This window comes from Melospiza georgiana, chromosome 1, assembly GCF_028018845.1.
Source record: "Melospiza georgiana isolate bMelGeo1 chromosome 1, bMelGeo1.pri, whole genome shotgun sequence".
In the NCBI taxonomy this organism is placed as follows: Eukaryota; Metazoa; Chordata; class Aves; order Passeriformes; family Passerellidae; genus Melospiza; species Melospiza georgiana.
Window position 1 is genome coordinate 79,561,386 of NC_080430.1, and position 26,961 is coordinate 79,588,346.

Genomic DNA, 26,961 nt, shown 5'->3' on the forward strand with positions numbered 1-26,961 from the left:
CCTCATTTGGCACATATTTATGTAAGTTTCTTTTAAAAATTTAAAGAAATAATACACTAGAGAAATTCACCGCTTATTCACTAGGTTGCAGTTTGATAGCCAGATATTCCATTTTCTCTGAAGTTATGAACTTCTCTTTTAAGTAGGATGGAAAAGCCCTCACAGATGTCCCTTGGAGCCTTCCAAGGGACATCTCATACCTGATCCAGGAATCAAGCTGGTAAATAAATGGACAAGAGAAAGAAGAGAAAATGAAGAACTTTTTATAGATTGTGACATAAATGGCCCAGAGAAAGACAGATTACATATAAAATGTATATAGAAACTTCTAAGATTAGAATAGGAATTGGAAGGGATTACAATTTCATGACTTTAAGTAAGTTTACAAAAAGAAGTAGCTAGCACCAAAGGAACTAGGCATTCGCTTTCTTTTTTTTTCCTATTGCACTGAAGAAATACTATTAGATTTCAGGTTCACAGACCAGGTTTGAAATCACCAATTTTTTCTTTTCCACTGACTGTAGCAAAATTGCCTCCAGAGCTCTGTAATGTTAGGTGTTAATTATGTGCTGCAATGCAGTACATACTCTGAAAAGCAATATTGCCTTTGTCATCTGTGACTGATTACCCAATTCTGCCTGTGTTTGAAAGAAGTTATTTCCTGAAATTTGCTTTGTAATTCAGTTCATGTGTCTGCTCATTAGTTTCTTTCAAGCTGCATCATTTTGCATACTTTATCACACAGACACCAGAAATGTAATGCTAGGAAATGTATTCACTGAAATGCACTTGGTCGGCCCTGCTTTTGGTCAACAAGCTTTTCCTTGGCAACAGCAGCAGATGTGAAGCAGTGAGCACTGTATCACAAGTCCTGCTCAGTGAGCAAAGCATACCTTGATTTAGCCTCAGAATTAATAATTTTTTGTCACTTCTTCAAGAGACATTACCCCACTAGCCCTGCACCCCAGTGTAGGTGTCTGCCTTGAGTACCTGCAGTGAGTTTGGTGTGGTGATTTTTCAAGCACAGCTGTCAAAACTAACTGATACTCTGTCTGTAAGTAAATGTGTGTATGTTTTACCTCTGCACTGAGTCTTCAGCTCTTGTTCATGAATCACTTCAAGTTTAGTGATTGTTTTGTACGTGTTTACTCTTTCAGCCTTATCTTAGGAAGAAAACCCTAGAGGCATTGTTTGATCTTAAAGGTTACATTTCCCACCATGAAACCCAAAGATGAGCTCTTTCAGATTACGTTACTACTCCTGTTTGTAGTCCTTTAGTATAGCAAGCTGGGGCTAAACAGCAAATAGGCAGCAACAAACAATTAATTTAGGGAATCAGTTTGGGAATACTTGTACTACTGGTTATGCTAAAAAAATTAGTTCAGGATTTTTGCTAAGAAAATAGCAGGGACTTGAAATTTAATTCAGGAAAATAAGTGCATCATGCCACAGAGGCCTCAGTACAAGCCAGGATGAATTACGTTCTCGTGGAATATCATTTTCATCCATTACAGGAGAGCCAAAGGTGGTATCTATGTGTAGGCTGCAGACACTTAATTTTGGGAAAATTAACCTACTTATGAAACCAAGAGGTAAAGCTAGTTTCATAACTGAAGTTTTTCCCTTCAGGACTGGACAATAAACTTCTTGAGTAATGATCAAAATCTTCAGTTACCTCTAGTTTGAAGTTTAGATTTAATAAACAATCAGTGTAGCACAGATTTTTATTTTTTTTTCCTATCTACTCCTCTTTGAATAACTAATATGTTTAAACCAAAGGTGTGACTTCTTATACCAAACCAAATGTACCCTTAGTAACTAAAGCCAGGAATTTAGCAATGTCTCACAGTACCTATATACTCAGTAATACACTCTAACACAATGGCTTCTAGACTGTTTTGTATTGCGAGTTATTTTTTTTGTTTATTCTGAGGTATAACTGTAAATGTCACCCCTAATGGTAAAGACTGATATTGTGTCTATCTCTAGCATAATTTTCCATTTAACCATGCTACCAAACCCAACTAATATAATGATGTACTCCATAGCTCCTGGGAGGGAAACACATACAAATGTTCTATGCAAATGAGTTATGAACTTAAAGATAAAGGAACTTTAACATGAGGGTGGTTAGTGTCGATTGTTAGAGCATCGGCTACTCAACAGCAGGATTTCTGCAAAATTTGAAGTAACACCCAGTAGCTGTGATCAAATCTTGGCACTGAACAAGAAGCTCAGGGTGCTTACTTGCTCTGTTTCCACTGACAGGTTTACAGTGTGGTCCACAACCGCAAACAGACAAAATAAAATTTCACAATTATGATCAGACATATTCCTAATTAAGTCTGGGGACCTGTGAACTTAACACTGGCCTGCAGCCCATAATTGTGAAAGGAAGGACTACCTGCCTGCATTTGCGATGGACTAAATATAGGCTGAATAAGAATTCTGCATACATATATAAAGGACATTATAATAAGAATATTTCATACAGACTTTACAACACTGATTTGTCCATAAACACAAACCCTATTCACAAGCAAAGTATTTCAAGAGTTCCACCTCAGCCTAATGCACTTACCTTTTATATTTGCCAGAAATGAACTATTAAACAGAATCATTCAATACATCAATGACTTTCAACGAAAAATATCATGAATATCATCACTTACTGAGGGTTACCGAAGGCTGGGAACTTCAAAACGTCTTTTTTTCAATATTGCAGATTATTCAAATGCATTTATGAAGATATAGTCAACATACATATATTTAATAATTTAGGTAGGCTCCTATGTGAGTGTCTAATACCAGGTCCTTTCTCCCATACAGGTGATTGTTTGATTATTGTGTGAATCCAAACATGCAGGTAACCAGGGTGACCACCAAGCCCCAAGTGAAAAGCAGAGAGCAGATTTGTTTCATTACCTTGCTAACAGTGCTGGACAGCAGAGACACTCGGGGGGACAGGCTCCCTTAGGCTCATTTCATCCTAGCCCTGAGCAGAGGCTGGCAGGGGACAGGACTCCCTGCTTGCCCCATTGTATCAAAAAAGCTTCTGTGCTTTTTACAAGCTCTGGGCTTTTGAGCTTTCTCTCCCAGCAGGAGGCTCAAGCCTGTCTGTGAAAATGCCTCTCAAGTATCTGATAACATTTATGTTATCTCTGCAGAAATTCTACTTCTCAAAACAGACAGAGGATAATCAGCAGTAGGCACAATACATGTTTTCTCACACTGATATTCTTAGCCTTCCCAGCTGCAAGGCCCCTTTGAATGAAGCTATTACCTCCTCACCAAATCTTTCCGTTTTAACCCTTTCCTCCCAACAGCTGTATCAGCAGTAATCTGATCATTATTGCACAGCTGATTCCACTACAATGGCACACAGGCAAATGAATACCTAGCCTTTAATAGCTCTCCAGATACAGATCTTAATAGCAGTTGTGTATGTTTAATTCTAGTTCTGTAAATCCAGCAAACTGTGAAAAGCTGAAATCTTCACATAAAAATCATCTTTTTTGCTTCTGAACAGTCCATGAAGGAAGAATGTTTTTACTTACAACAGCACCCAAAAATAGTGCAAAAGCTCAAATGTATGCAGAGAAATAGGATAAAATTCCAGTTTATCAAAAACTACATAATGCTACAATGTGCAAAACTCTTTTGAGAACTAGTAGATATAATGACTTTATTATCAAGCTATGAATATTCATTGAACTTTACCCTCAGGTATTTTACATGGATTTTAATTACTTCATTCTATAGTGACTGAAGGGAATATGAAAGACTTATTCACGTCTTAAACCACATATTTTCCAGATCATTGCTAGAATTACATGGAACTAATACATTTATGCCAACAGATAGTGTTCTATATGCAAATTTTAAGGATATAACTTTGATTTTGGCTAAAAATACAAGGTTTAATAACAATATTTTCTGTAAATACTGTTCTAGTTCTGTTCTTTAAGACAGTAGATACAGAAGTCACAGGAAAGTTCAGGCTGGAAATTACTTCAGGAGGTGTCTTGTCCAACCTCCTTCTCATAGCATTGTCAGGTCTGAGGTCAGATTGCTCAGCACTTATCCAGCTTCATATTTACATCACAAATACAAAATCTCTGGAAAATTTGTTTTCCTGATTGATATCCTTGAGAAGAAAAGGTTTTTTCTTCCATTCAGTCTAAGATTTACCTGTTTCTTCTAGTGCCTACTGCTTATCATTCTCCCATCATGTATCACAGTAAAGAGTCTGAATTTGTCTCTGATGAGCTCCTTACAACTGCTGCGAAGCTGCTGTTGGGTTCATCTTGGTGTAACCTCTTCTTCAGAATGAACAAGTCCCAGTGCCTCAGCCTCTTCTCCCAGGGAAACTTCTCCATCCCTGACCAGTTTAAGGTCTCTCTGCCAAGCCTGATTCAGTTTGTTGGTGGCTTTCCTGGGAGGGACGGGGATGGGGGCACCAAGACTGGATGCAGTACCTAGATGGTATCTCACAGATGCCAAGTAGAGCAAAAAAGTTCTCGGTGTCCTGGCTGTGAATACTGTCCAGAATGCAGTTTGTTGTCCATTTCTGCAGGCAGGGCACACTGCTGGCTCATATTCACTTTCTGTCGGTCAAGGCCTCCAGGTCCCTTCCAGCAGAGCAGCTCCCAGACAGGTAGGCATGAGCCTGTGCTGTTGCACTGGTGCTCCACAGGGGCAGAACTTTTCATTTTTCACCTGCTTGGTAACTGCGCTATCCGTAACCTCCTCCAAGTCCCTGATAACACTGTCAAATTGGATATGTATTTTTGTACTCTATGTGTCACCAGCATCATCTATTTATCACTGCCCTCTGAGGCCAATAATCTATAGCATCTTTTAGCCCTCTTACTGTCTAGCAATCCAGACCCTACAATGGAAATTTAGATTAAAACTATAATTGTGGGAGATGGTGTTGAAAGCCCAGCTAAAGCAAAGGAAAATTGTACCTCATGCTCCCCCCTCACCCATATAGGAGCTTATGCTGACACTGAGGTCAGGTACACATCACGGCTTCTTCAAAGTGATGAAACACTCATCCAGTCATCACCCAGGAGACAAATATGATCAATTTGATGTTTAGACAGTACTTGCAAAATTTGGAGAAGAAGCAAATTTACAGCTCACTATGCCCTGAAGTAGACAATGAATTAAAAAATAGCCCATGTCTGTGGGGGTTTTGTTAGGTAGTTTGTTTATTGTTCTGTTTTGTGGGAGTTTTTTGACATTGCATGTAACAGGACACAGGCAATGTGATAGGCTAACAGAAAGGACTTGGGACTCGTCAAGTTTTGCCCAGACTTTTCTGTGTATGTCGGAAGATTTATTTTAGGCTGCACTAGCAGTTATCTAATGACCAGCTCACTTGTTATTTTTCTTTAGCTTTTGTTCAGATTTGTACAATTGTGTAATGTTGGGCCCATTTGTTGTCAGCAGCTATTCTGAGAACAGATATCTATGATGCTGATAAAATAGAATATGGAAGAAAACCAGCATGAGATTACAGCAGGGGATCTGAATTTACAGGCACGCAGTGTCTACAGGGTTTTAAACAATTCACCAGGAGCTAATCAATGGTAAAAGGAAGGCACCCTTGGGAGACTTGCAGCACCAGTCTCCATAAAAAAAAAAAAAACAAAAAAAAACAAACACATTACAGATGGTATATTTTAATATAATGTGGACTTACACACCAATAAAGAAAGACCAAGACATCTTGTGCTAGCAAAAATAAAGTGCCCTCCAATATGTCCTGCAGTGAGGAGAAACCACTAACAGCATCATCATACTCTGCTTATGAAGAATGTAGGAGGATGAGAAAACTCCCCCAAACTGATGGTTCACACCTAAGTGAAATGAGGTTGAGAAGAGAGAAAGAAAAATTCACTAGAAACTTCATGTACATCTGGTTTTAACTTTACATAATTTGACCATGAAATGTTGTTAGCACTGTCACCAAACTATTAATAATTCTTTCTTATACAGATAAGATTTTAATTCTAATGATATATTCTTGTGTTTGCATTGGTGCAAACAATGTTTTTTAAAAAACATTTTGAATATAAAAATTTATGAGAATTCCAGCAATCTACTCTACAAATTGAATGGACTGAATTGACAACACTTATTTTTGTATTATTTTCCCCCCAACAAGGATCTTTTACAGCATGACGTTCTTCTTTTTAACTGAAAAGACTAAGTACACATCTGTGTCTGTAATTGCAGTGATTTTGCATTCAAATGCAAAATAAAAGGGGGCAAACAAATCTTCTGTTTTTCCCAATGACTGGGATACAGAATGCTACGGTTGTATACAATTGTAGGATCAATGTAGAATGTTGACTAGTTGGAGAAAAAAAAACCAAAAAAGAAACATATTCACTGTTTAGTCCTTTAGATGGCTATAATTTTCTGCTTTTCTCCTCATTTTAATCTAGACTATATCTGCAGCATAAGAATTAAATTCAAAATAAATTTTCAGCATATGCAAAATCCAAGCAGAAATGATAAACCAAATTATCCAAAGCTTTATGGAAGATAAACCCAGCTTCGAGAAAGAGGACTGTTGACTTCTTTGTGCAACTTATTAAATAATACAACCCATTCTAATTTAGAGTCAGTAGGCAGGATGATAAGAAGCAGTAGCTCTTGTAGTTTTCTTTTATGCTGGATATCAGAAGAATGTGCTGGCTAATGTTAATGGAGGATAACTGTCCTGCACAACCAATTAGAGCTACAGATTCTAATCACCAAACAAAGTAGCTGGATGTGAAGCTATCTGTATTAATGCTGAAGTGTCTTTCATTAGACAGGCACAACCTCATTAAGCAAAATATTTTTTCTTGTGTTCCAATGTTTTCTGTAGCACTGGCTACAGTTTCACCAGTCAAAAGAGAATATTTACTGAGGTGTTACCAAATTCATAGTCAAGTAATACCGAAAAATATATATCTATAGTCTATGTATCAGATGCGTAACTACATAATTTGGTTTTAATTGGTTTAGAAGTATGATTACGATTATACTTCTTGAAGAATACTTACAGAGATATTTCAAAATATGCCTGCTCTTCTTATGTTTTAATTTGTTATACATGTCCTTGTCAAAAAGAAATTAATTTTCTCCAGCGTATCTGCATATGCCCACTTCAGTTAGTAGTAAATCAAAGTGTTATCTTTAAGAACACATAAAAGTTACCCAGATACCAACCATTCATCAGAACAACTTGACACAGCTTAAGAAAGTTATTCCCTATACTAAGTCATATATATTGATAACAGGACATAAATAGGTATTAAATCCAGCGTCCTAGGTTGAAAACCCTTTTAATGACAAAAAGCACAGCAAATCCTTTAAAGACAAGTACTATAAATGATTGTAGCTGTGTTTCTCCATTGTAAGTTAGACACATGAACTGTATAGAATTATTTGTGCTTGACTTTTTCATTTTGTGAATCCAGTCACACAGAGCTATTCTGTAAATTTTAGTGCCCATGTTCTCTTTCATTTAGATTTTTATACTGCCCTGTAAAGACACTTTTACTTGAAAGATTCTTCTAGTCTCTTCCTTTTTATTCAGTTTTTACCTTGGCTAGGTTAAAAATTTGCTGGACTGCTTGGACAGAGAGTGGTAGTGAATGTATTTCCATACAGTTGGGGCCGGGCATTAGTAGTGCTCCCCAGAGCTCAGCATTTAGGGGAGTCCTGTTAAGTACCTTTATCAATGATCTGGATGAGGAGATCGAGTGCACCCTCAGTAAGTTCACAGATGACATAAGCTGGGCAGAAGTGTTGATCTGGTAGAGGGTAGGAAGGCTTTGCAGAGGGATCTGGACAGTTTGGATCAATTGGCCAAGCCCAGTTGTATGAGGTACAACAAGGTGAAGTGCTGGGTCCTGGATTTGGGTCACAGCAATTCTTTCAGTACTACAGGCTGGGGAAAGACTGACTGGAAAGTAGCCCAGTAGAAAAGGACCTGGGGGTGCTGGTTGACAGCCAGCTGAACATGATTCAGCATGAGCCCAAGTGGCCAAGAAGGCCAAAGGCATCCTGGCCTTTATCAGCAATGATGCGGCCAGCAGGACCCGGGCAGTGATTGTCCCACTCTACTGAGGGGGCCACACCTCAAATCCTGTGGGGCCACACCTCAAATCCTGTGTCCAGTTCTGGGCCCCTCACAGCAAGACAGACCTTGAGGTGCTGGAGCCTGTCCAGAGAAGGGCAACAGAGCTGGCAAAGAGTCTAGTGAATAAGTTTCAGAGACTGGAAAATGTGATCTGCTTCAATACATCTTGGGGTCTTGGAATGTGTAGTAGAGGGTGAGTCAGATCTTGCTCTGGTGAAGTGGAACCCTGCCCCTGATACCCCCAGCCCCACAGCATCTGTCATGGCACAGTGGAGGCAGCCCCAGATTTGCACAACCCAGTGCCTGAGTGGACAAGAGACTGGAAGTCTCTCCTGGGAGGAAGGCACAGGATGGGCCAGAAAGTTTTAAGAACGGTCACCACAAGGTGAGCATGTTGTCCTTTAACCCTACATTCATCTTGGAGTTTTACAATGCTCCTAAACCAGAAGTTGGTAGCTATGTGTCTGTTTTTCTAAAGCCTTCCTGTCTTTCTGTTTTTATCCCTTTCTTTTTCTTCTCTCTTCTCACAGAACATTACCATCCACTAGGTTGTAAGATTTTCTATGTTCAATGGGCGCAGTCCATGCTGTAATAAGTGATGTTATGTAGTATTTATTCTTTTGTCAAAGTTTCTTAATTTTCTATAATTTGCCAGTAAACTTTTGTGCATTTTTACTTTTTGAGAATATTTGGTTGGACTTTTCTCCTTTACACTTATCCAGAGCAAAAGAACCTTGGTTTAGGCCTAGATTTGAGTGATGGGGTAGTAAAAGTAAGTCCTACAAAGAGCAGCTGAGAGAGCTGGGTTTATTTAGTTTGGAAAAACCCAAGGCTCAGGGGGTACTTCATCTCTCTCTACAACTACCTGAAAGGAGGTTTGTAGACAGCTGAGTTTTGGCATCTTCTCTCAGACAGCAAGCAACAGGACAAGAGAACATAACCTCAAGTGGCACCAAGGGAGGTTCAGGCTGGACATCAACTTCACTGAAAGGGGTTGTTCAGCATTGGAATGGACTGCCCAGGGAGGTGGTGGAGTCATCATCCCTAGAGGTGTTCAATAAATGGCTGTACATGGCACTGAGTGTATCATCTAAGCCTAATGATTCTACAATTCTATTATTCTACCCTTTCATGAAACTGGTGATGTGGGCTTGGCAGGACATACACAGATAACACATAAACATACAAGCCATGCATCAGTCCCCCTTAGGAAATTTGCCATTGGCTGCAAATTAAAATGAACAGTGGAGAGAGAGAGAAATCTTACAACATTCTCAAAAAGATTTCTTAGTCTGTTGAAACTTTACACACAGATTACTGAATGCATGATATCTATCAAGACTACGATTGAAATTTGGGACAGTATCTAAGAAAAATAATAAAGCAAAACTACAAAATTAAGGCAGTGGGAAGGGTGAAAGGGTAGATAAGAAAGAATCTGAAAGGAGCACTAACAAGAGAGAATATGAGGTTAGAAGAAGTTGTGAAAACACATGAGCAAAACAGAAAGCAGAGCGCAGGACCAAAAGTACAAAGGGGCACCTGAAGATTAAATAAACCACAGAAATGTGACATCAAGAAGATTCTGTAATTCAAGACCATGTCATGAAAGTGTCTGAAGATAACATATTAAGGAATAATAAGCAAATAAGGATTTGCATTGAGAAGGAGTTGAGAAAAGATGAGGAGACTCAAATTCTATCTTTATTTAAGTGAAATAAATAAATACATAAACGGTAGAAATGGTCAGTATGAGAATAGTACAGCGACAAAAATACTTATTTAAGAAAAAGAGTGGAAAATCAAAAGAAATAGCAAATTAAATTGTATCCTCTCAAAGGTCCTTGATCTTCATTTTTCCCACAACCTAATAACATGGTTAGTTGTGGTAGGAATTTGCGTTAGAAAACCTCCTTGTTTTTGTTGAATATGTACTTATAAAAGTCATCCATCAACGTAAGTACCATTCTATTTCAATTATTTATTTACCATATGGGAAAGATTGGATTTCTTTCATTAATATTAAAAACAAACAAACCCAACCAACCAATCAAACCCTAAGAACCTTGATATGTCAGTTGTCTTGGCAGACTAGGTCACATTGCAGAATTGCAAATTATATTGATTTAGTGCTACAGTCCATTATTTAGATTGCTAGGCTGCTATGAAGATCATAAAGTGATCATTGAGTTATTCGGTCAGTATATCTCTCCCTAGTACAAATGCTAATCTGAAAGACTATCAGCTGACTTCTGTCCCTGTTTTCCCTTTTGTGCCGTGCCTTTCCTCAGTTACTCATGCTAATTGCCAAATTTAATAGAGTCTACTTTGTTCATAGTAATTTCCTCAGGTTTAATGGTTTTTATGCAGAGCTACCTGAGCAAGCTGTAAAAGAAAAGGATTCCTAGTCACACCTGCTGCTTAGGAAGTGATAACAATAACCATAAGTTCTACTCCATACCTGAAATCTTCTTCCCAAGAACAGGTCAGTGAGATGATATTGATGATATGTCCATGGAAGAGAAATTAATCATAGATACTGAATTCCCAGACTGTATCACTAAAAGGGAAAATGTGCTCAGACACAGTCGCAGAACCAGAGACATCCACTTTCCACCTTCTCTGGGAGAGAAAGGATAAAAAAGAAATCAGTTCAAAAAAAAAAAATTAGATCTGCAAGACCATTTTTTATCTGGCCCATCTAAAAGCTACTCCAAAATATAGGATCAAAAATGCACATATTAGAATGAGGGTCTAAGATACACTGTTTCTCTCCATACTATCAGCTATGCTATCACACATGCACTGTGTTATTTCCAGCTTCCTTGCAGTTCCTTTCTTGTTTGTTCCATCTCGAGTTAAGGCTCTACCCCTTTTCCTTTCCCCTATTAGGCATCTCTGTTTATCTCTACCCACAAGTCACCTCTACTATCATCATTCTAATGCTTACTATTAAAATCATACCTATAGTGTGAGTTCATTTTTTTCTACATATTTTTGCCTTTTTTTTTTTTTTTGCAAGCAACAGTAGCAAATTCTCAATGTGTTAATTGTGCAGAAACTAAAACTATCTATGTTACTTTATTCCTGCTAGAATGTACATGAATGCTGTGAGAAAGGAAGATATTTGAAAAAAAGTTAATTGCCAGTTAAGCGATCTTGCATCATCTATATGCATTTCTATTAACAGAAATCTTGTGATCTTTATAAAGTATATTTTTAATATATAAAATTCTTGACCAATGCACCAGTAGTAATTGGCCTAACACAAAACTGATTCAAAGGAGGAATAGAAAATAATCTCAGCGATGCATGATATTTTTTAGCAAGCCATTTAATTAAAGCTTTGAGCTGCACAGAGTATGAAATCTGTAGTTAAGGCTGATTAGTCTTCAGATTATAAGACCCTCTTATAATGTCAGAAAATAAGAAACAAATTTCACACCAGAGAGTGACTAACAGCCTTCTGCTGTCAAATAGAAATGCAAAGATGTCTGAAAGCATAGCCGCAAGGCTGAGATGCTAGTTAGTTATGAGGAGGGCAAAATTATTGTAAATCATGTATGCCCTTTCAAGCTTAATAATTAAAATTGGCAATGGTGTTAGTATTCTGATTAAATTTTGAATAAACAAAAATCATCTCAACTCCTGTAGAACCCTAATTAAAAAAAAAAAAAAATTAGAGATAACAATGCCACTAATGAAAACAGGATTCCAAGGAAAATTTTTCAAAATGGGAGTTTTTTTGAAGATGATCTTGAGGAATTAAAAAAATTATCTGAGAAAGAACTATAGTAGATAAATTTTTCTCATATTATAGACATTCATAAATATGACTAAACCCTCAACAAAATCTAAAAAATAAATTTTCATTATTAAATTTCTTGTCCTGTAAATACCCCTTTTCTGTAACCTGTACACTCCTGTACCTTTAACATAATGCCTTATGCAACAAAGATAACATTGATCTATTGCTAGGCTAAATTTTTACTCAAAACCAAAAATAATCTACCTTGAAAAGTTTAAAACTGATGTGGGAAATTAATGTCATGCCATCAGAGCATACATTAAATGAAGGTATTACACCTACATTAATAAGCCCAGTATGCTGAAAAGTGACAACTGTTTCAGTGACAGAGGAATGTTAATTTATTTATGCAAATTTCAGGCCAGATCTGTCCTGGGATGCATTATTTGAATGTGTATGTGGAAGCACAGATTTGCTTACCTGCTTTTATATTCACACGCTGGAAAATCTCCTAAATTGTTCAGTGTTTAATTTTTGTTATGTTTTTATGGAGGTTTAAGTCTGTGTGATAAAATATGACCAGGCTAGCAATCTACATATGAATGGATTAAACATTTAAATGGATAAGTATGGTGGAAGGCTGCTCAGAAACCCTGTCTTTGCACTGGCACATCACCTAGCGTTGAGACATGCTTAGAACTTGAGTAATTTTGAGCAGCTCAGTTGACAGTAAATCAACTACCAGAGCAGGTTAAATCAAAAAAAGCATTTATTATCTTTCTTTGTGCATTTAAAACCCAATCAACCAACCAAACAACCACCCAAGCAGAAAAAAATAGAGTGTTCCTAAGACACCAAAGTTTCTGTTCTGAGCCAGAGATGTATTATCTCTTTGCTTGGTACAGTATAGCTTTCCTACAGAAAAAGGAGAGACAATTCATTTTTTGAATAATTCATAAAAGGATTTCCTTCCAGATCTCCAAATATTTCACCTACACACATCAAACAACAGCACTTATACAAAAATAGCTATTTTAAGCTCTCCAAAACCTCCTGTGGTCATTGCACAGAAGTTCACTGAAGGCCTAGAATAAAGTGAGATGAAATATTCCCTCCAAAACTGAAAAAGTAAAGTATTAATAAGAATTTCTGTGTTATAGCATGATAAGTCTTCATTACAATTCTCTTGGAATGGCCTATATTATTCACAAGTAAAACATACTGATTTGCATGACTTGTGCAGACCAAGACAGAAATCATAGTGATATTCTTTACTGCAGCAATGCATGCATTTTATGGTATGCTGTAATATATTTCATGCTGCCTTAAAATTCTGATGCACTTATTAATTTAATCCACTTTGCTTTAACTGATATTTCCTGTCTGTAAAGGGGTGGGAGGTTAAGCTTGTGTTTCTCTGTATGCGCTGTTTATCAAACCATGTCTGCCTGTCCATCCACTTCCCACAGTATTCATGTCTGCTGACTGTAATAACACTGGAAAAACACATAGGAAACAAAAATATCACATATTTTAGTGAAAATAAACTACTGGACCGAAAAGTGTCCATTATGGCATTCTGGAATATCCCTTTTGGTAACTTTGGGTCCCCTGTGCCCAATCAGCTATGGTGCCTTACAGTTTCTTTTGTGCACCTCTTCAATGGCAGAGCACAAGACAAGGGGGAAAAATAGTCCTTCACTGTGGACTACCACAGCTTTTCAAATATCAAGGTGACTGGTTCAATCACCTTGCTCAGCATGTTCCCTCAGGACCGTGAAGTACATCTCATTGCACCTATGGGTGCATCTCAGCAGGTGCAATGGGCTTGTGCAGCTTTAGTTCCTTAGATAGTCAAGAACATGATCTTCTGCAACATGTGGTTTTTCATTCTTCCAATCCCCGCCTTTGCTTTCTGTGATCTGGGTAGTGTGGCTAGAGAACTTACTGGTGAAGATTGAGGCAAAAAATCATGGAGTACCTCAGCCTTGCCTATGTCCCAGGTCACAAGATCTTACGTTTTCTTTCAAAAAGGGCCTATATTTTCCACAGTTTTGCTTTTATCACCAGCTCAACTACAGAAGTTTGTGCTTTTTTCCTTGATCTGAATGGCCAGGTTAAGTGCTATAGGATTTTTGCTTTCCTAACCTGATACTTGATGGCTCACACTACCTCTCTGTATTCCTCCCAGACTACTTGTCCTTCCTTCCACTGTAGACTTGTTTTAGTGTTTATATTTGTCCAGGAGCTCCTTGTTAATCCATGCAAGCTTCCCAGTCTTTTTTCCTTTCTTCCTCTTTGCTGGAAGTCATCATTCCTGAGCTTGGAGAAGGTGATCCTAGAATAGTAACCAGATTCCTTGGACCCCTCGTCCTTGCAGGGCTTTAGTCCATTGTACTCTATCAAACAGACCCCAATGAGGCAAAGGCCTTCTCTTCTGAAGTCCAGGGAATGAGCTTGCTGTGCATTTCCTCCCAGTCCTAAGAATCTTGAATGTCACCATTCCGTGCTCAGCTGCCCTTGAGCTCCACATTCCTCATCATCATGTCCATGGATGAGAACAAGGTCCAGCATAGCACCTCTCCTTGTTGGCTCCTCTGTCACTTGGAGAAGGAATTTATCCTCAGTGCATTTCAAGAAACCCCTGGATTTCTTATGCCCTGCTGTGTTGTCCTTCCAATGGATATTTTAGTGTTTGGAGTCCCTATGAGGATCAGGGCTTGTGAATGTGAAGTTGATTCTATCTCTCCACAGAGGGTTTATCCACTTAATATACCTGGTCATGTGGCCCCTTGCAGATCTCCACCATAATGTCACCTGTCCATGTCCTCCACTTAATCCTGACTCACAAACTCTTGGTCAGCTCCTCATCTATACTCAGGCAGCACTCCATGCACTCCAGCTGGTCATGGACAGAGATGTCAACACTGCCTCCTCATCTCCTTGCCTATTTTTCATAAAGAGCCTCTATCCTTCCAACCCAACCCTCCAGTCACAAGAACCATTCCACAATGTCTCTATGATGCCAGTAAGATCACAGCCCTATACACATCTCTAACTTTTCTTGTTTTGTTTTGTTTTGTTTTTTTTTCCCATGATACAAGTTTGCATAGCGGACTTTAAGTTGAGCTCCCACTGAAATGACTTATTGGATGGGGTGGTGTCACAGACATCTTTTGTGAATAATCTTTTTCTTGGGATTTTTCTCCCTTCTGAGAAGCTGCAGTTTCAGAAACAGAATGTAAACAATTATTATCTGCTGCTGTGGAATGCAACAGGTCCACCTGTGATTGGCCCATCTTGTATGTTTACAATTAATGGCCTATCAAGGACAATGCTATCTCGGACAGAGTCAGAGAGAGTTGCCTTTGTTATCATTCTTTTCTATTCTATTCTTAGCTAGCCTTCTGAGGAACCTTTTGCTTTCTTTTTCTTTTTAGTATAGTTATAATGTAATATATATATATATATATAATAAAATAATAAATCAAGCCTTCTGATCATGGAGTCAACATTCTCATCTCTCCCTTCACCTGAAAACCCCTGTGACCACCGCCACAGGGTGGCTGGAATTTTTTTGCTACTGCCCTTCAGGTGTTGTCCTCCTGACCTGTGATCCCTTTCCAGGCTCAGGGTATCACTTTCTGACAGTAACATCAAACTGGTAGGAGTGGGATGGATAGAGCCCACTTCACCAACTTGGCCAGCCCATGGCTGAAGATGCTCTTCTTCTTTGGCAGATGAAACCTGACCAGGCTGCTGTACATCAGTTCTCTCAAAGCAAGTCCTGGTTAATTAGTCAAACTCCTGGCTGTGGCTTTTTTAGCCATTTGTTAATGGTTAACAAACAAAAGGTTAGTGCTTAATTTGGCTGGCCTTTTCAAACCCTTTCTCTCCGACCAGGATGATTGATGCAGACATTCAGCTTATATGCAACACTAAAAAAGTTGAACACAAAAGTGTTTCAGAGGAAGAGGGACGTAAAGCAAGCACTCAAAAATAAATGCCATTTAGCAGGTGACAGAGTTATGGCTCCACTGCAACTGCATTGCAGCTACAGCTACAGTTTAAAAGGTCGTGTGCCATTTTTCCCCACAAGTGAATGATTGTTCAAAATTCCTATTCAAAGTCAATTAATACACAACTTAAGAGTGTTGTTGCTGTACAAAGCATGAATTGACAGCAACATCTCAATTTCATGGGCTGGGAATGGATTCATGAACATTGTGACTAAAACTGCCTATTAATATATGGATTGCTAAATAAAAGTACCAAGGAAAATAATTCTTCAGTTGCTTTGTGTGGTACAATGCATTTCTGTGAAGGATATTTACTTTATATTTATAGACCTGTGTTTGGCATTTGGGTTTGCACTTTTCTGGAAAACTAACATGAAAAGGGAGGCATATAATCACATCTGTAGTTTCTGTTGGAGAGTCAGTGTCTTTTTCATGGACAGATAGCATTGTGGGTTAGATGAAAACAAAGGACATAGACAATATTAGAGATTCTGACTCAGCCTGGTATTCAAACTTATCTGCATTATCACTAAACTGAAATTATAAGTACTCTGTGTGTATAAGTATTCTGCAAGAAGGAGTGCCTTATAACTGTCTGTTTCTAACCTTCTGATCCAATACACCTTTTCAATAGACAACAATGTAATCTCAAATTAAAGTAAAATTTCAAAAGAAATAGTGCTCCATCACGTCATTAGAGGTTCCTATGTAATAAGTACCTTGTGGGTTACATCCGAGGAAATAGAAGTTAATCTCTTTAGAGCTACCGGACATAACTTCAGTGCTTTATACCATTCAGGAAACCATACTCATTTCAGGTGATCTGTAACTGCATGTTAATTTTCTACATGTTTTTTTTTTCCCTCTACAATAATATTTTTAATAAAAGTAAATGATCTTTCAAATTAAAACTTATAAAATGCAAAAAAGTTATTTCAGGCAAAAGTATTTAAAATAATTTATCTGTCTATGCATAAAAGCAATTTCTCAAGAAAATATAATCTTAATCTACAAGCATTTAAATTATTTGAACAAAATGGACATTTGTATAAAAGAGGTTTCTGTTACTTTTATAAATTAATTTAAACCAAGACAGAGTCAAAGAAGGCAATCCAAACACAAGAAAATACCAGTAATATATTTTAAAATACTTCATCCATAACTAAATCATTCCAAACACTGATACTTTGCAAATGAAAAATTGTTTCAGTGGCTGCAGGATTTTGTAAATAAAGCTGACAATGTGTCATTGATCTAAATGAAGATGGAAGAAATAGTAAGAAAAATGCAGAACATCCTTACTCTTGAAATAGGTCTCCTAATGTTTTGTTTTAATCATAATAATAATGTGTCTTTCTGTTCAACTCATCTAAAAATTTCAAAGAAGTCCCAAGAAAAAAACCTCATCTTTATAATGCGAAGCTCTGTTGAAAGAAATCCCCTTTTATGTTACCTCAATATTTTCACTGGATTTAAAATGAATAAACATGGAGAATATGTCCCAAGTATCTAAAATGTACAAAAAAGAAAAAAAAGAGTAAAAGAATTTAGGAAAATGCTGAATACCATTCCTGAATGAAACAAAAATTCTTTTAAAAATCTTAATAACATAAACATTTTTCTGTATGCTTCAAAGCAAGTGTCAGCAAGTTCCAGTAAATTACATGAAAAATTGCAAGTGGGCTGCATTACTCTTTCCTCCCATTCCAATGAGACAGCATTACTCCCTCCCCCATACCAGATAAGGCATCATCAGTACTCATAGACCCTTTCCCATCTTTCTCTTAGGATGACTAGTGATGGAGATGTGACTGCCTCTTCACCAGGCACTTTCAGTGTTTCATTAATAGTTTTTTTTCTAATATTTTACTTGACTTAGTTTTGTTGCAACAGAAGTCCAGAAGTCCATTTCATGTTTCTAGGTATGGCAGATGGGGAAGATGGACCTTTCCCTTCCATTTTGCATCAACTTCTAACATGCTTGGAGAGTGCTTCATCCCTTCTGTAATCCCTTTTTTCTTGTAACAAATTTAATTTTTTGATATGCTCTCAAGCCCTGATACTTTTTAGTGAAATCATTGGACATTTTCCAAGGAATGTTCAAATCTCTTTCTCAATGGACAGTCCCCAGTATTTTCAGTAGTGTTTTCAGGAAAGCATTACCAATCCAGAGCAGGCCAAAGAGAGTGTACTCAAGAGTAAATGTCGCTCTGCTATGTATGGCCCTCATGCACAGTCAGGTCAGGATGAAACATCTGCAAAGAGAGACTTTCTAGGCTTTTCTGAAGCTACGCAGTGTCGGTGGAAGGGCTCTACATACATTTTTTTTTCCATAGGAGCTTTATTTCAAATGTGTTGTTGCATATCTTTTTATTTACTTTTTTCATAATAAAATCTTTGTGCCTCTTTCAATATAGCTGTCATTTATTCACCTCCTTATGACTTATTCACCTCCTTATGACATCCTAATTTTCTGGTTTTTCTTCAAATAACAGTTGCTCAAGCTTTTTCTCCTGTTTCTGTATATGTGCTATTAATTATCCCTGTTCAAAGTACTTTGTACATTCTTCCAGTTTTTCAGGCCATTTCCCAAACTATCCAGATGGTTTTGAATTCTAATCTTCTTATCCTCCACACCTGCAGCTTTCTCCAGGTTTGTTTCAACTTCAAATTTAGTAAGCATATTTTATATTTCATTTATATTTCAACCTGGCCAACAAATACCAATGAAGCAAATTCATGCTCTGAACTACATGTGCAGAGCATGAATTTGACATAGCCTTATCTTTTAACAGTGACACCTATTATCTCTCTGGAAATGACATTTTCCAACAAGTGCTGCCTCCGTGCTATAAAGCCAACAAATAGAAAATGTCCTTTCTTTAAGAACATCCTCTGAGACTCAGGAGCTCTATTTAAGGTCAAGATTTGATAGATTTATGATGGTGTAAACAAGAGAAAAGGACATCCTACAAGAAAAACTGATGAACACCCATCTGAATTCCATTAAACCATTCCTTTGGAGACTTACCTTGGCATAAGGGAAACAGATGCTAACAATTTTGATTTTACATATAATTTGACACAAGGTTCATCTCCGTCACCTAACTAAATTATAAGGCCTTTCAAATAAATTCAAATAAGGGGAAAATATGTTTCCTTGAAATCATGGTTAAACAAAAGCCTGAAAAGAGGTATGATCCTGGATTCTTCTGCTGCTCATGTGACACTACTTCAGTAGCACAAATTTTATTCCAGTTTAGTCATGTGAAATGTTACAATAACTCTTTGTGTACTTAAAAAAATAATATAAAAGACACTTTTATGCCTCAGATCTAAATATTGTCACTACATTTAATTATTCAAATATTCATTGTCACCCTAAACTAAGAAACAACCTAATCTGCTGAGAGAAAATCATTATAAAAAATATCATGTATTGCCTTTTATTTATGTGAAACACAGCCCATTTTAAATGATGATAAACAATTTGAATGATTTGCAACATTCTAACTACTAATAGATTATTTTTTTATTGTCAAATAAATTTACTATTTACTTTTCAATGATTGGAAAATCTTCAGAGAAAAAGAAGTGCCAGGGTATAAAAAATTCTGTGGTTTTATTCTCTATGTTTTGTGTTGGTTTCAGAACAGTTACATCATGTGCATAAGCTCTTTAGGGTGCAAAGGAAGGAATAGATAATATCATAATTAATGATAAAGTCACATCTAAAGACTCAAGACCTATTGAATTTGTCAATGCAGAAACACTTAAGAAAGTTAATCTGAAGTAACTTTTAAAGTGGAGTAATTAAATGAATTAAAGCCACATATTGATCCTTTTATTCAGATTTTCAATGCCTTTAATTCCATGCAGTCTACTTCAGATTTCAAAGTGAATTAATCTTAATTAAATTAGGGACATTTTAATTCTGAATATGTGTCTACACTGGGGCTAATGCATTTTAGCACATTTAGCATTTAACATGCATGGGACTGCAGAAACTGTAAAAAACCCTACACTGAATTACTTATTTAAAAGCAGCTACCTGTGCTCACATACGTTCTCCAGAGATTGTTCAATGTAAGATATTGTCTTGCAATGAGATGGGACATGTTGGTCATTTATTGATATGTTACTTTGACATGTTGGGTAAATCCCTTTTATTTCCACACTTAGTTGATTTGGATAAGCTTTCTCAAGCATGCAAGGCAAATACTTTTTTGATGCAATTAAGTCTGAAAGAGTTCAATGAGAAATTGACTTCCAAACACAAAAAAATGTTATTTTGGATTTTTTTTCCTTTATGTGTGTATATGAGCTATTATTCTGTCTCACACAAGCAGTTCAATTTTTTAAAGACCTTAGAAAGACAGATTTGATGGAAAATTGTTCACCACCCCTGACCACGGTAATGACAATGCTTGTTCTCTTTTGTGAGAATGAAAAGCATCTCAGAAATGCATTACTGAACTGACCTTATTGGACTTGTTTTGGGGAGAAATTGCTCTGTTAGGCAAGAAAGATGAAATCTGAGTGTTCTTAAGCGTTTCCACTTATGTCGTGATTTAGGAATGCTAGTCTCCAATTTAGCATTCGCTCTGAAACACTCAAAACCAGGCACCATTTGCTCATCCTCCATTCTCCCATCCACCTTCCCCAGTGGTGGGCTGGAAGGGAGGATGGGACTCAGAAAAGGGAAATATCATGGGTTGAGATAATAACACTTTACTGGAAGCAGCAATGAGTTCAGAAAATTAACAGTAACAGCAATGACACTAACGATAGTGTACAAGAAAAGAGGTGAATGATTCACATGTGATAGCTCCCCTCCCCTGAAATTCCCTCATTGTTTCCTCCTCCATGGAAATTCCCTGACTGCTCCCTCTTCCACGGTACTTGACTCAGAAGGAAAGGAGTTCAGCATTTCCCTGTCCCCTGAAAATTATGCAAGGTGGCATAAAATAGCCTCTGGTTCCTGGTCATTCCCCTTACTGGATACTGCAAAAATTAAATCTGTTGCAGCTTGAGCCAGGATGACTCTTTCGAGAAAACAACAAACTTTGAGTGGCTAATATTTTTGTACATAATTTAGGAGGGGATTCAGCAAATGATGTAAGAAAATTTAGGAAGAAGAACAAGACAGAAGGAGAAGGAGAAGGAGAAGGAGAAGGAGAAGGAGAAGGAGAAGGAGAAGGAGAAGGAGAAGGAGAAGGAGAAGGAGAAGGAGAAGGAGAAGGAGAAGGAGAAGGAGAAGAATATACTTTTTTTTATCATGTTTCCACTCTGTACCTTAAATATTGCTTCCTACATCTGATATTTAAAAAGTTAATTTCCAAACTTGATAAAATATGTTACTCTGCAGTTGAGATACAATATTACTTTCACTAAAATGGAAGACAAATATGTCAGATTTTGATTTGCATACAAAGCATTAATTAGTATAATCAGTTCAGAAATATAAACATAGCCTCAGAACCAGGCAAGAGAAATTGGAGAGGGAAAAATGTCAAGAACTGTTATAAACAAGTATCTGTTGTCATTCAAGTTTTCTTATATTCATATATAATTTTCATTAGCAGTTGTCTTCAGCAAGTACTTTATGAAATTTACAAAGCAGAAATTGTTTAATTGCCAGTGCTATTGAACAAAAACTGACAGGAGAGTTATCCTATTATAATATGTACATTCTCTCAGCTACAAGATGTCCTTTATATATCTATTTATTAGATGCACATGACTAAGAGTCATCTTAAAGCATATATCTATTTGTGACCTTAATCCACTAGTTAATACAGCTTCTCTACTGCTCGTTCCTTTTGTGCAAGTCCCTCAAGAATGTAGGAAAACTTTTTTCAAACAACGTGTTCAACTCAAAATTGTCCTTTTATTTCAAAAGCCATTACTATATTTTCATTTCATCCATATAATTATTTTTTTTTTTTGCTGTCCATCACCTCCACCTATGGATTGTTTGGCCTCATAGTGACTGATTACTTAAAGAGTTGCCATGTGCAGTAATGGAATGTTTTTCCTGTGAATAGAATTGTTCAGACAGCTGATTTGGTCAGTCAACTTTAGATCTCTGAATAGAAGCTGTCATTTTCTGTGTCAGGATGATAGTCATAAAATGTCTTTTAATGTGACAAAAGCAGACTTTGCATTTCAGACAAAATTTTTATGTAGGGGCAAGAAGCTTATTACTGTAAATATTTTCTCTGTGCAGTTATTTGATTTTCAAAAAACTAAGGATATAATTTGTGATTTTTAATTAAAAAACTGTTATCATGTAAACTAAGAATAAAAATAGAACAGGAGTAATATTTCTCCTTTCATACTTTGAAGGTATAAAAAATGAGTGAAATATAATGTTCAAAATGCAAGTGAGTTTGTGTTTTAATAGCTTTTCTTTCCTTGGTATTGCAGGAAATTTTTTGGAAACCAAAAGTAATACTTAATATAAAGGAGATAATACAACAGCTGACATAGTACATGAAGAATTTCTGGAATTCCAAGCAAGAGTAGATGTATCTCAGATTCAAACCCCAATAGTTCCTTATAATGATAGTTTTTGACTGAGGCTTCAAGCAAGTACAGCCATGATGGATCCCAGAACACAAAGCAGCAGGGGGCTGGTATGGTTTTGTCCAAATTTTTGTGCTGCCGAGGGTCAAGGTCACGTCTGAATGTATTCTTAGCCAAAAGGATTAGAAAATTACATGTATAGCTAGTTTGTATTGCTCTTTTAACCTAGAGATCATTGCCACTTCTTTTTTTGTTGGTTATTTTTTGGCCCTACATAGAAGATGGTGTTTGCAGTTACATGAAAGAAAACAAAAACACACAGAATCATAGAAAAGTGCAGGAATTTTTTTCATTCATAAAAATTCAACGCTGAAAGGCAATAGAGAGACATAGTGCAAAGGAAGAGAAAAATCTATATGGTGAATTTTCATCTTACATTGGCTATTCAATGGGCAAAACAAGAAAGACAGTTCACTGTTGTTCTATTGCAATTCTATTACAGACAGAGGAGGAAAACAAAGTTTTCTCAAAGTGAACAAAAGACTACTCAAGACGAGAAACAACCATGGAATTGTTTTCCTCTGGATATAATATTGAAACTTTTACTAATAAAATAAAAATATTGACACACAAAAGCTATAAATGCTCTAAAAATTCAAGAGAGAAAGTGGATTTCTAAATGTGATCTCAGGGAAGAAAAGAACTCTTTAATATTGGCATTTTGTTTGGGTAGGAGTAGTAAAATTAGAGCAAATCAACAGCTCAGCCAGACCCAATGCACTGATGTATTCTACATCTAAGAGCAGCAGGAGTTCCCCCCTTTCCAGCTGTGGTGCTAAAATTATTGGTGTCTGTCCTGAATTACCAGAGTGCACCAATGAAAACAACTACATGAGAACAGGTCGAAAATAATGTCTAGCACCCAATATCTGCTCTACTGTCTGCTGTCACTGTCATTCATGTCAGTGACATTATTAATATTCTTACTAATGGAAACACTATATTTATGACGAAGCAAGTAATTCTGCTACATAAAGCACATTAATACATTTTTGCTTTCTCAAAAGTGGAATAATCTTGCTTAACCACCTCATATGTAATTCCACTTTATCCTGTTTCTGTGAAAAAATCTTTAAGTGAAAGTAGAAAAAGAAAACAAAGACTATCTCACCTAGTAAAAAAAAGTGTTATCAAAAAATTGTGGGGACATTAATCTTCAATTATTTAATATTGTATTTACCTTAACAAGTACTGTGGACAACTTCAAGTTTGTACTCTATATTTAATTTGAAAACCACTTGAGACATAATCAAGATTTTAGCTGGTTTTTTATTACTAACCTACTTTGGTAAATGCTTCCAGAAAACAAAATAAATGCAAATTACATATCCCACTGCACCACATTCTCTTCTTATTTCTCAATAATTTTATTTTCTAAACAAAGCCAATATAAAAACTCTTGGATGGTATTATTTTCTCTGAAACTGCTCAAAATTACTTTGGATGAGTCTTACAAAGTCTCCAGATGTATTCTGTGTGTACTAAACATTAATTCAAAGATTCATTCCATTACTTTAAAAATCTACAAACCTGAATAAATGAAAAGCCTACCATTTTCATTTGCACTTGCAAACACAAGTGAACACAGGAAATGACCTAATGTTAATATATAATAAAGTCTGTTAATCATTGTCAGTTTTCCCTTATATTTTTCCTTATCCTGCAAATTTTTCCCTTGGTAATTTCCCTCTTTTTTGAAAGATTTTTGAAAAGCAGACCATCTAATCTGTTCTGAATGCCAGATGTAAGAATGACAATGCTTTCCATGGTGAGGGATTAAACTTGAAAACACTCCCTCAGCAACTACATGCCACCTCATGGGAATACAGGTTTAAAAAATAACACCTTTGAACAGAATTGTTATAGCACCTGGGGAGAGGCCATGACCACAAAGAATTTAGAAAGGGATTTTCACTAACTCCCATCAGTTGCCCAGTAGTGCTGACTTTTAAATTCATGGTCCAGTTCACAGACTCTAATAGAAACATCCAAGACAAGGAACTGCTGGATATCTGATATATAAGGACTTATTCAAACACCAACATCTTCAGATATCTAGATAATTATTGAATAGGTAGCACACAACTTGCAGGATAGCTTTACTATTTTATCTATGGAAAATGGAATGCAGAGGAAGAGTCTTCTTCCACTGTTAAAAATCAACATATGCATCACAGAGGTTAAACTACAGTTGCACAATGTTGCAAGAGAGAATTTAATTGAGAGAAAGAGAGAAATATGCCAGGGATCAGAAAAGAGGGTATAGCATCTTAGCAAAGTGCAAGTGGCCATACATACTTGTTTCTTTGAAACTGAGTTAAGCAATTGCATTCATATTTTTTCCAAATGTGAAAGTGTCATAAACTGTACACAGTTCTCATCTATGGGAATAAGTGGATTAGCTTTTGCTCTATCTTCCAATCATCTTCTCAGTCTAAAATCAATATATTGCCTTTATTTATTTAAGACAAGCTTAAGGAGCTCCAGTTCCTTAAAAAAAAATAAATAAAAAAGATGCATCTTCTCAATGCATGATCCACTGCAGTTCTGACAGGATTACAAATCTCCATGCCGTGCCCTGTTGTCAGACTACCACAGTCCATATACCATTAATTCACATGAGGTAATCAAGAGTTTTTCCAAAGATTTCCATGAACAGCGGATAAAGATGAAAATATTAATAATTCTGGTCCAGGGAATCCTGCCTGACTGCTCCTGATCAAGAGGTCTCGTGGGAGAAACAAGTGCCTCTCCCAGAAGAGAGACACAATGCTTAGGCAGAGATCCCACTGCACCAGAGGAGTATACAGGGGCTGCTGAGAGCACTGGAAGAGTTTTTAGACCTGGGAACAAACAGAGTATAAGAATCATAGCTGAAATTTTGCACAGCAAGGAAGCTGCTATATCTCTCTTATTTTAAACCATCTTTCTGAAATTGAGCAATGAATATCTTTGATGCTTTGTTAGAATCTGGTGTTAATGTTGCATGCTAGGATAGAGCACCTTAAAATTAAGTCTTGGGTAGTGTGAATACACCAGAAGAAGAATTGCTACTATTTTTCAAATTAAATCTAATATTATTACCTTCATTTTTTGTGCTTTCAAAAACATTCATTGGCAGATACATGTGACTGATTCTGCAACCCAGTCTACATCACCCTGATGTGCTCAGCATGGCATTGAGACTGTCATTTTCCGCTTTGGTTTGGCAGCAAACCAAATTATCTCCTTGAAAAGAACCACACAGCAAGGCTTCTTTATCCCAGGTTTTCTCTCAAAAGCAACAACAATAAACTCCACAGAGCTACCAGGAGCTGCACTGGTTCCAGAGAAATTAAAGCAAAGATAGAGAAATTGCAGAGTTATATAAACACACACACGCCCCTCCCAAATTTCAGTTAGGAAGGGTTTTGTTAAGTGCTGTTTAAGCTTTCTCACAGAATAACCTTAATGTCTCTGATTTACCATCACATTCCAGGCATTACAGGACAGGTAAGGGTCTTGTCCTTATCAAGTGCATCAAAACATACAGGAAGAAATTATAATGAATTATCACTGGCAACAGCTAAAGAATATAATTTTCTTCTATCAAAACCTTTTCATTTAATAATTTTTTGGGTTTGTTAGAGGTTTTTCAATACTTTTCCACAGATCTCAAAATGTTAGTAACCTCTAGCCTCTAGCCCAACCTGCCTTGACAAAAGACATACTCCAGGACATTTCACAGCGCCATCACATACTCAATATGAGAGCGCCAAGTCTCAAATATTTAGATATCCAAGTCTGAATATTTGAGATTTATAAAGAAATAATAAATAAAAATAAGAAATAAAAATAATAATAAATAATGAATAATCAAGAAAAAGTAAATATTAAACGGCTCAATATGACAAGAAAAAGTAAATATTAAATGGCTCTCGGATGATAACTGAAAGCTTTTTGTACAAACTCTAATGGAAGTAAAAAAGCTTTTGCCTCCAAATCTGAAGAAAGAAAATTATAGGAAGTTTAATGGTGCGAGATTTATTGAAATTCAGGAAAGTAAAAAGATTTCAATTGGTTGTTGAAAAGGAGAAACTTACTATTTTGGTTTTATATTTTATTCAATAATTTTCCAGTTTGAGATGTGTTGCTTCTACACAAACATATTGTTACTAAATAACTTCAGAATTATATATCTAAATATTAAATCACAAAATGAGGAATATAAGGAAAGATTACCATATATATGCATAATGCATTGCAAAATAAATAATAATCACACTAACATAGTTGTAATTTCAAAAGATCCTAATCTGCCAATCTTTCATATGCTAGTCATGTCTCTCTGCATTCCCTAAAAGGAGTATTAGAAACCTGTGGCCAATTTTTGCTAAAACTATGCTATTTTAAATAGAAAAGTTAAGTCTTAAGTTAAAACTTCAGCTTATTTTACATGAGCTCAGTTCAATTTTTTTCTC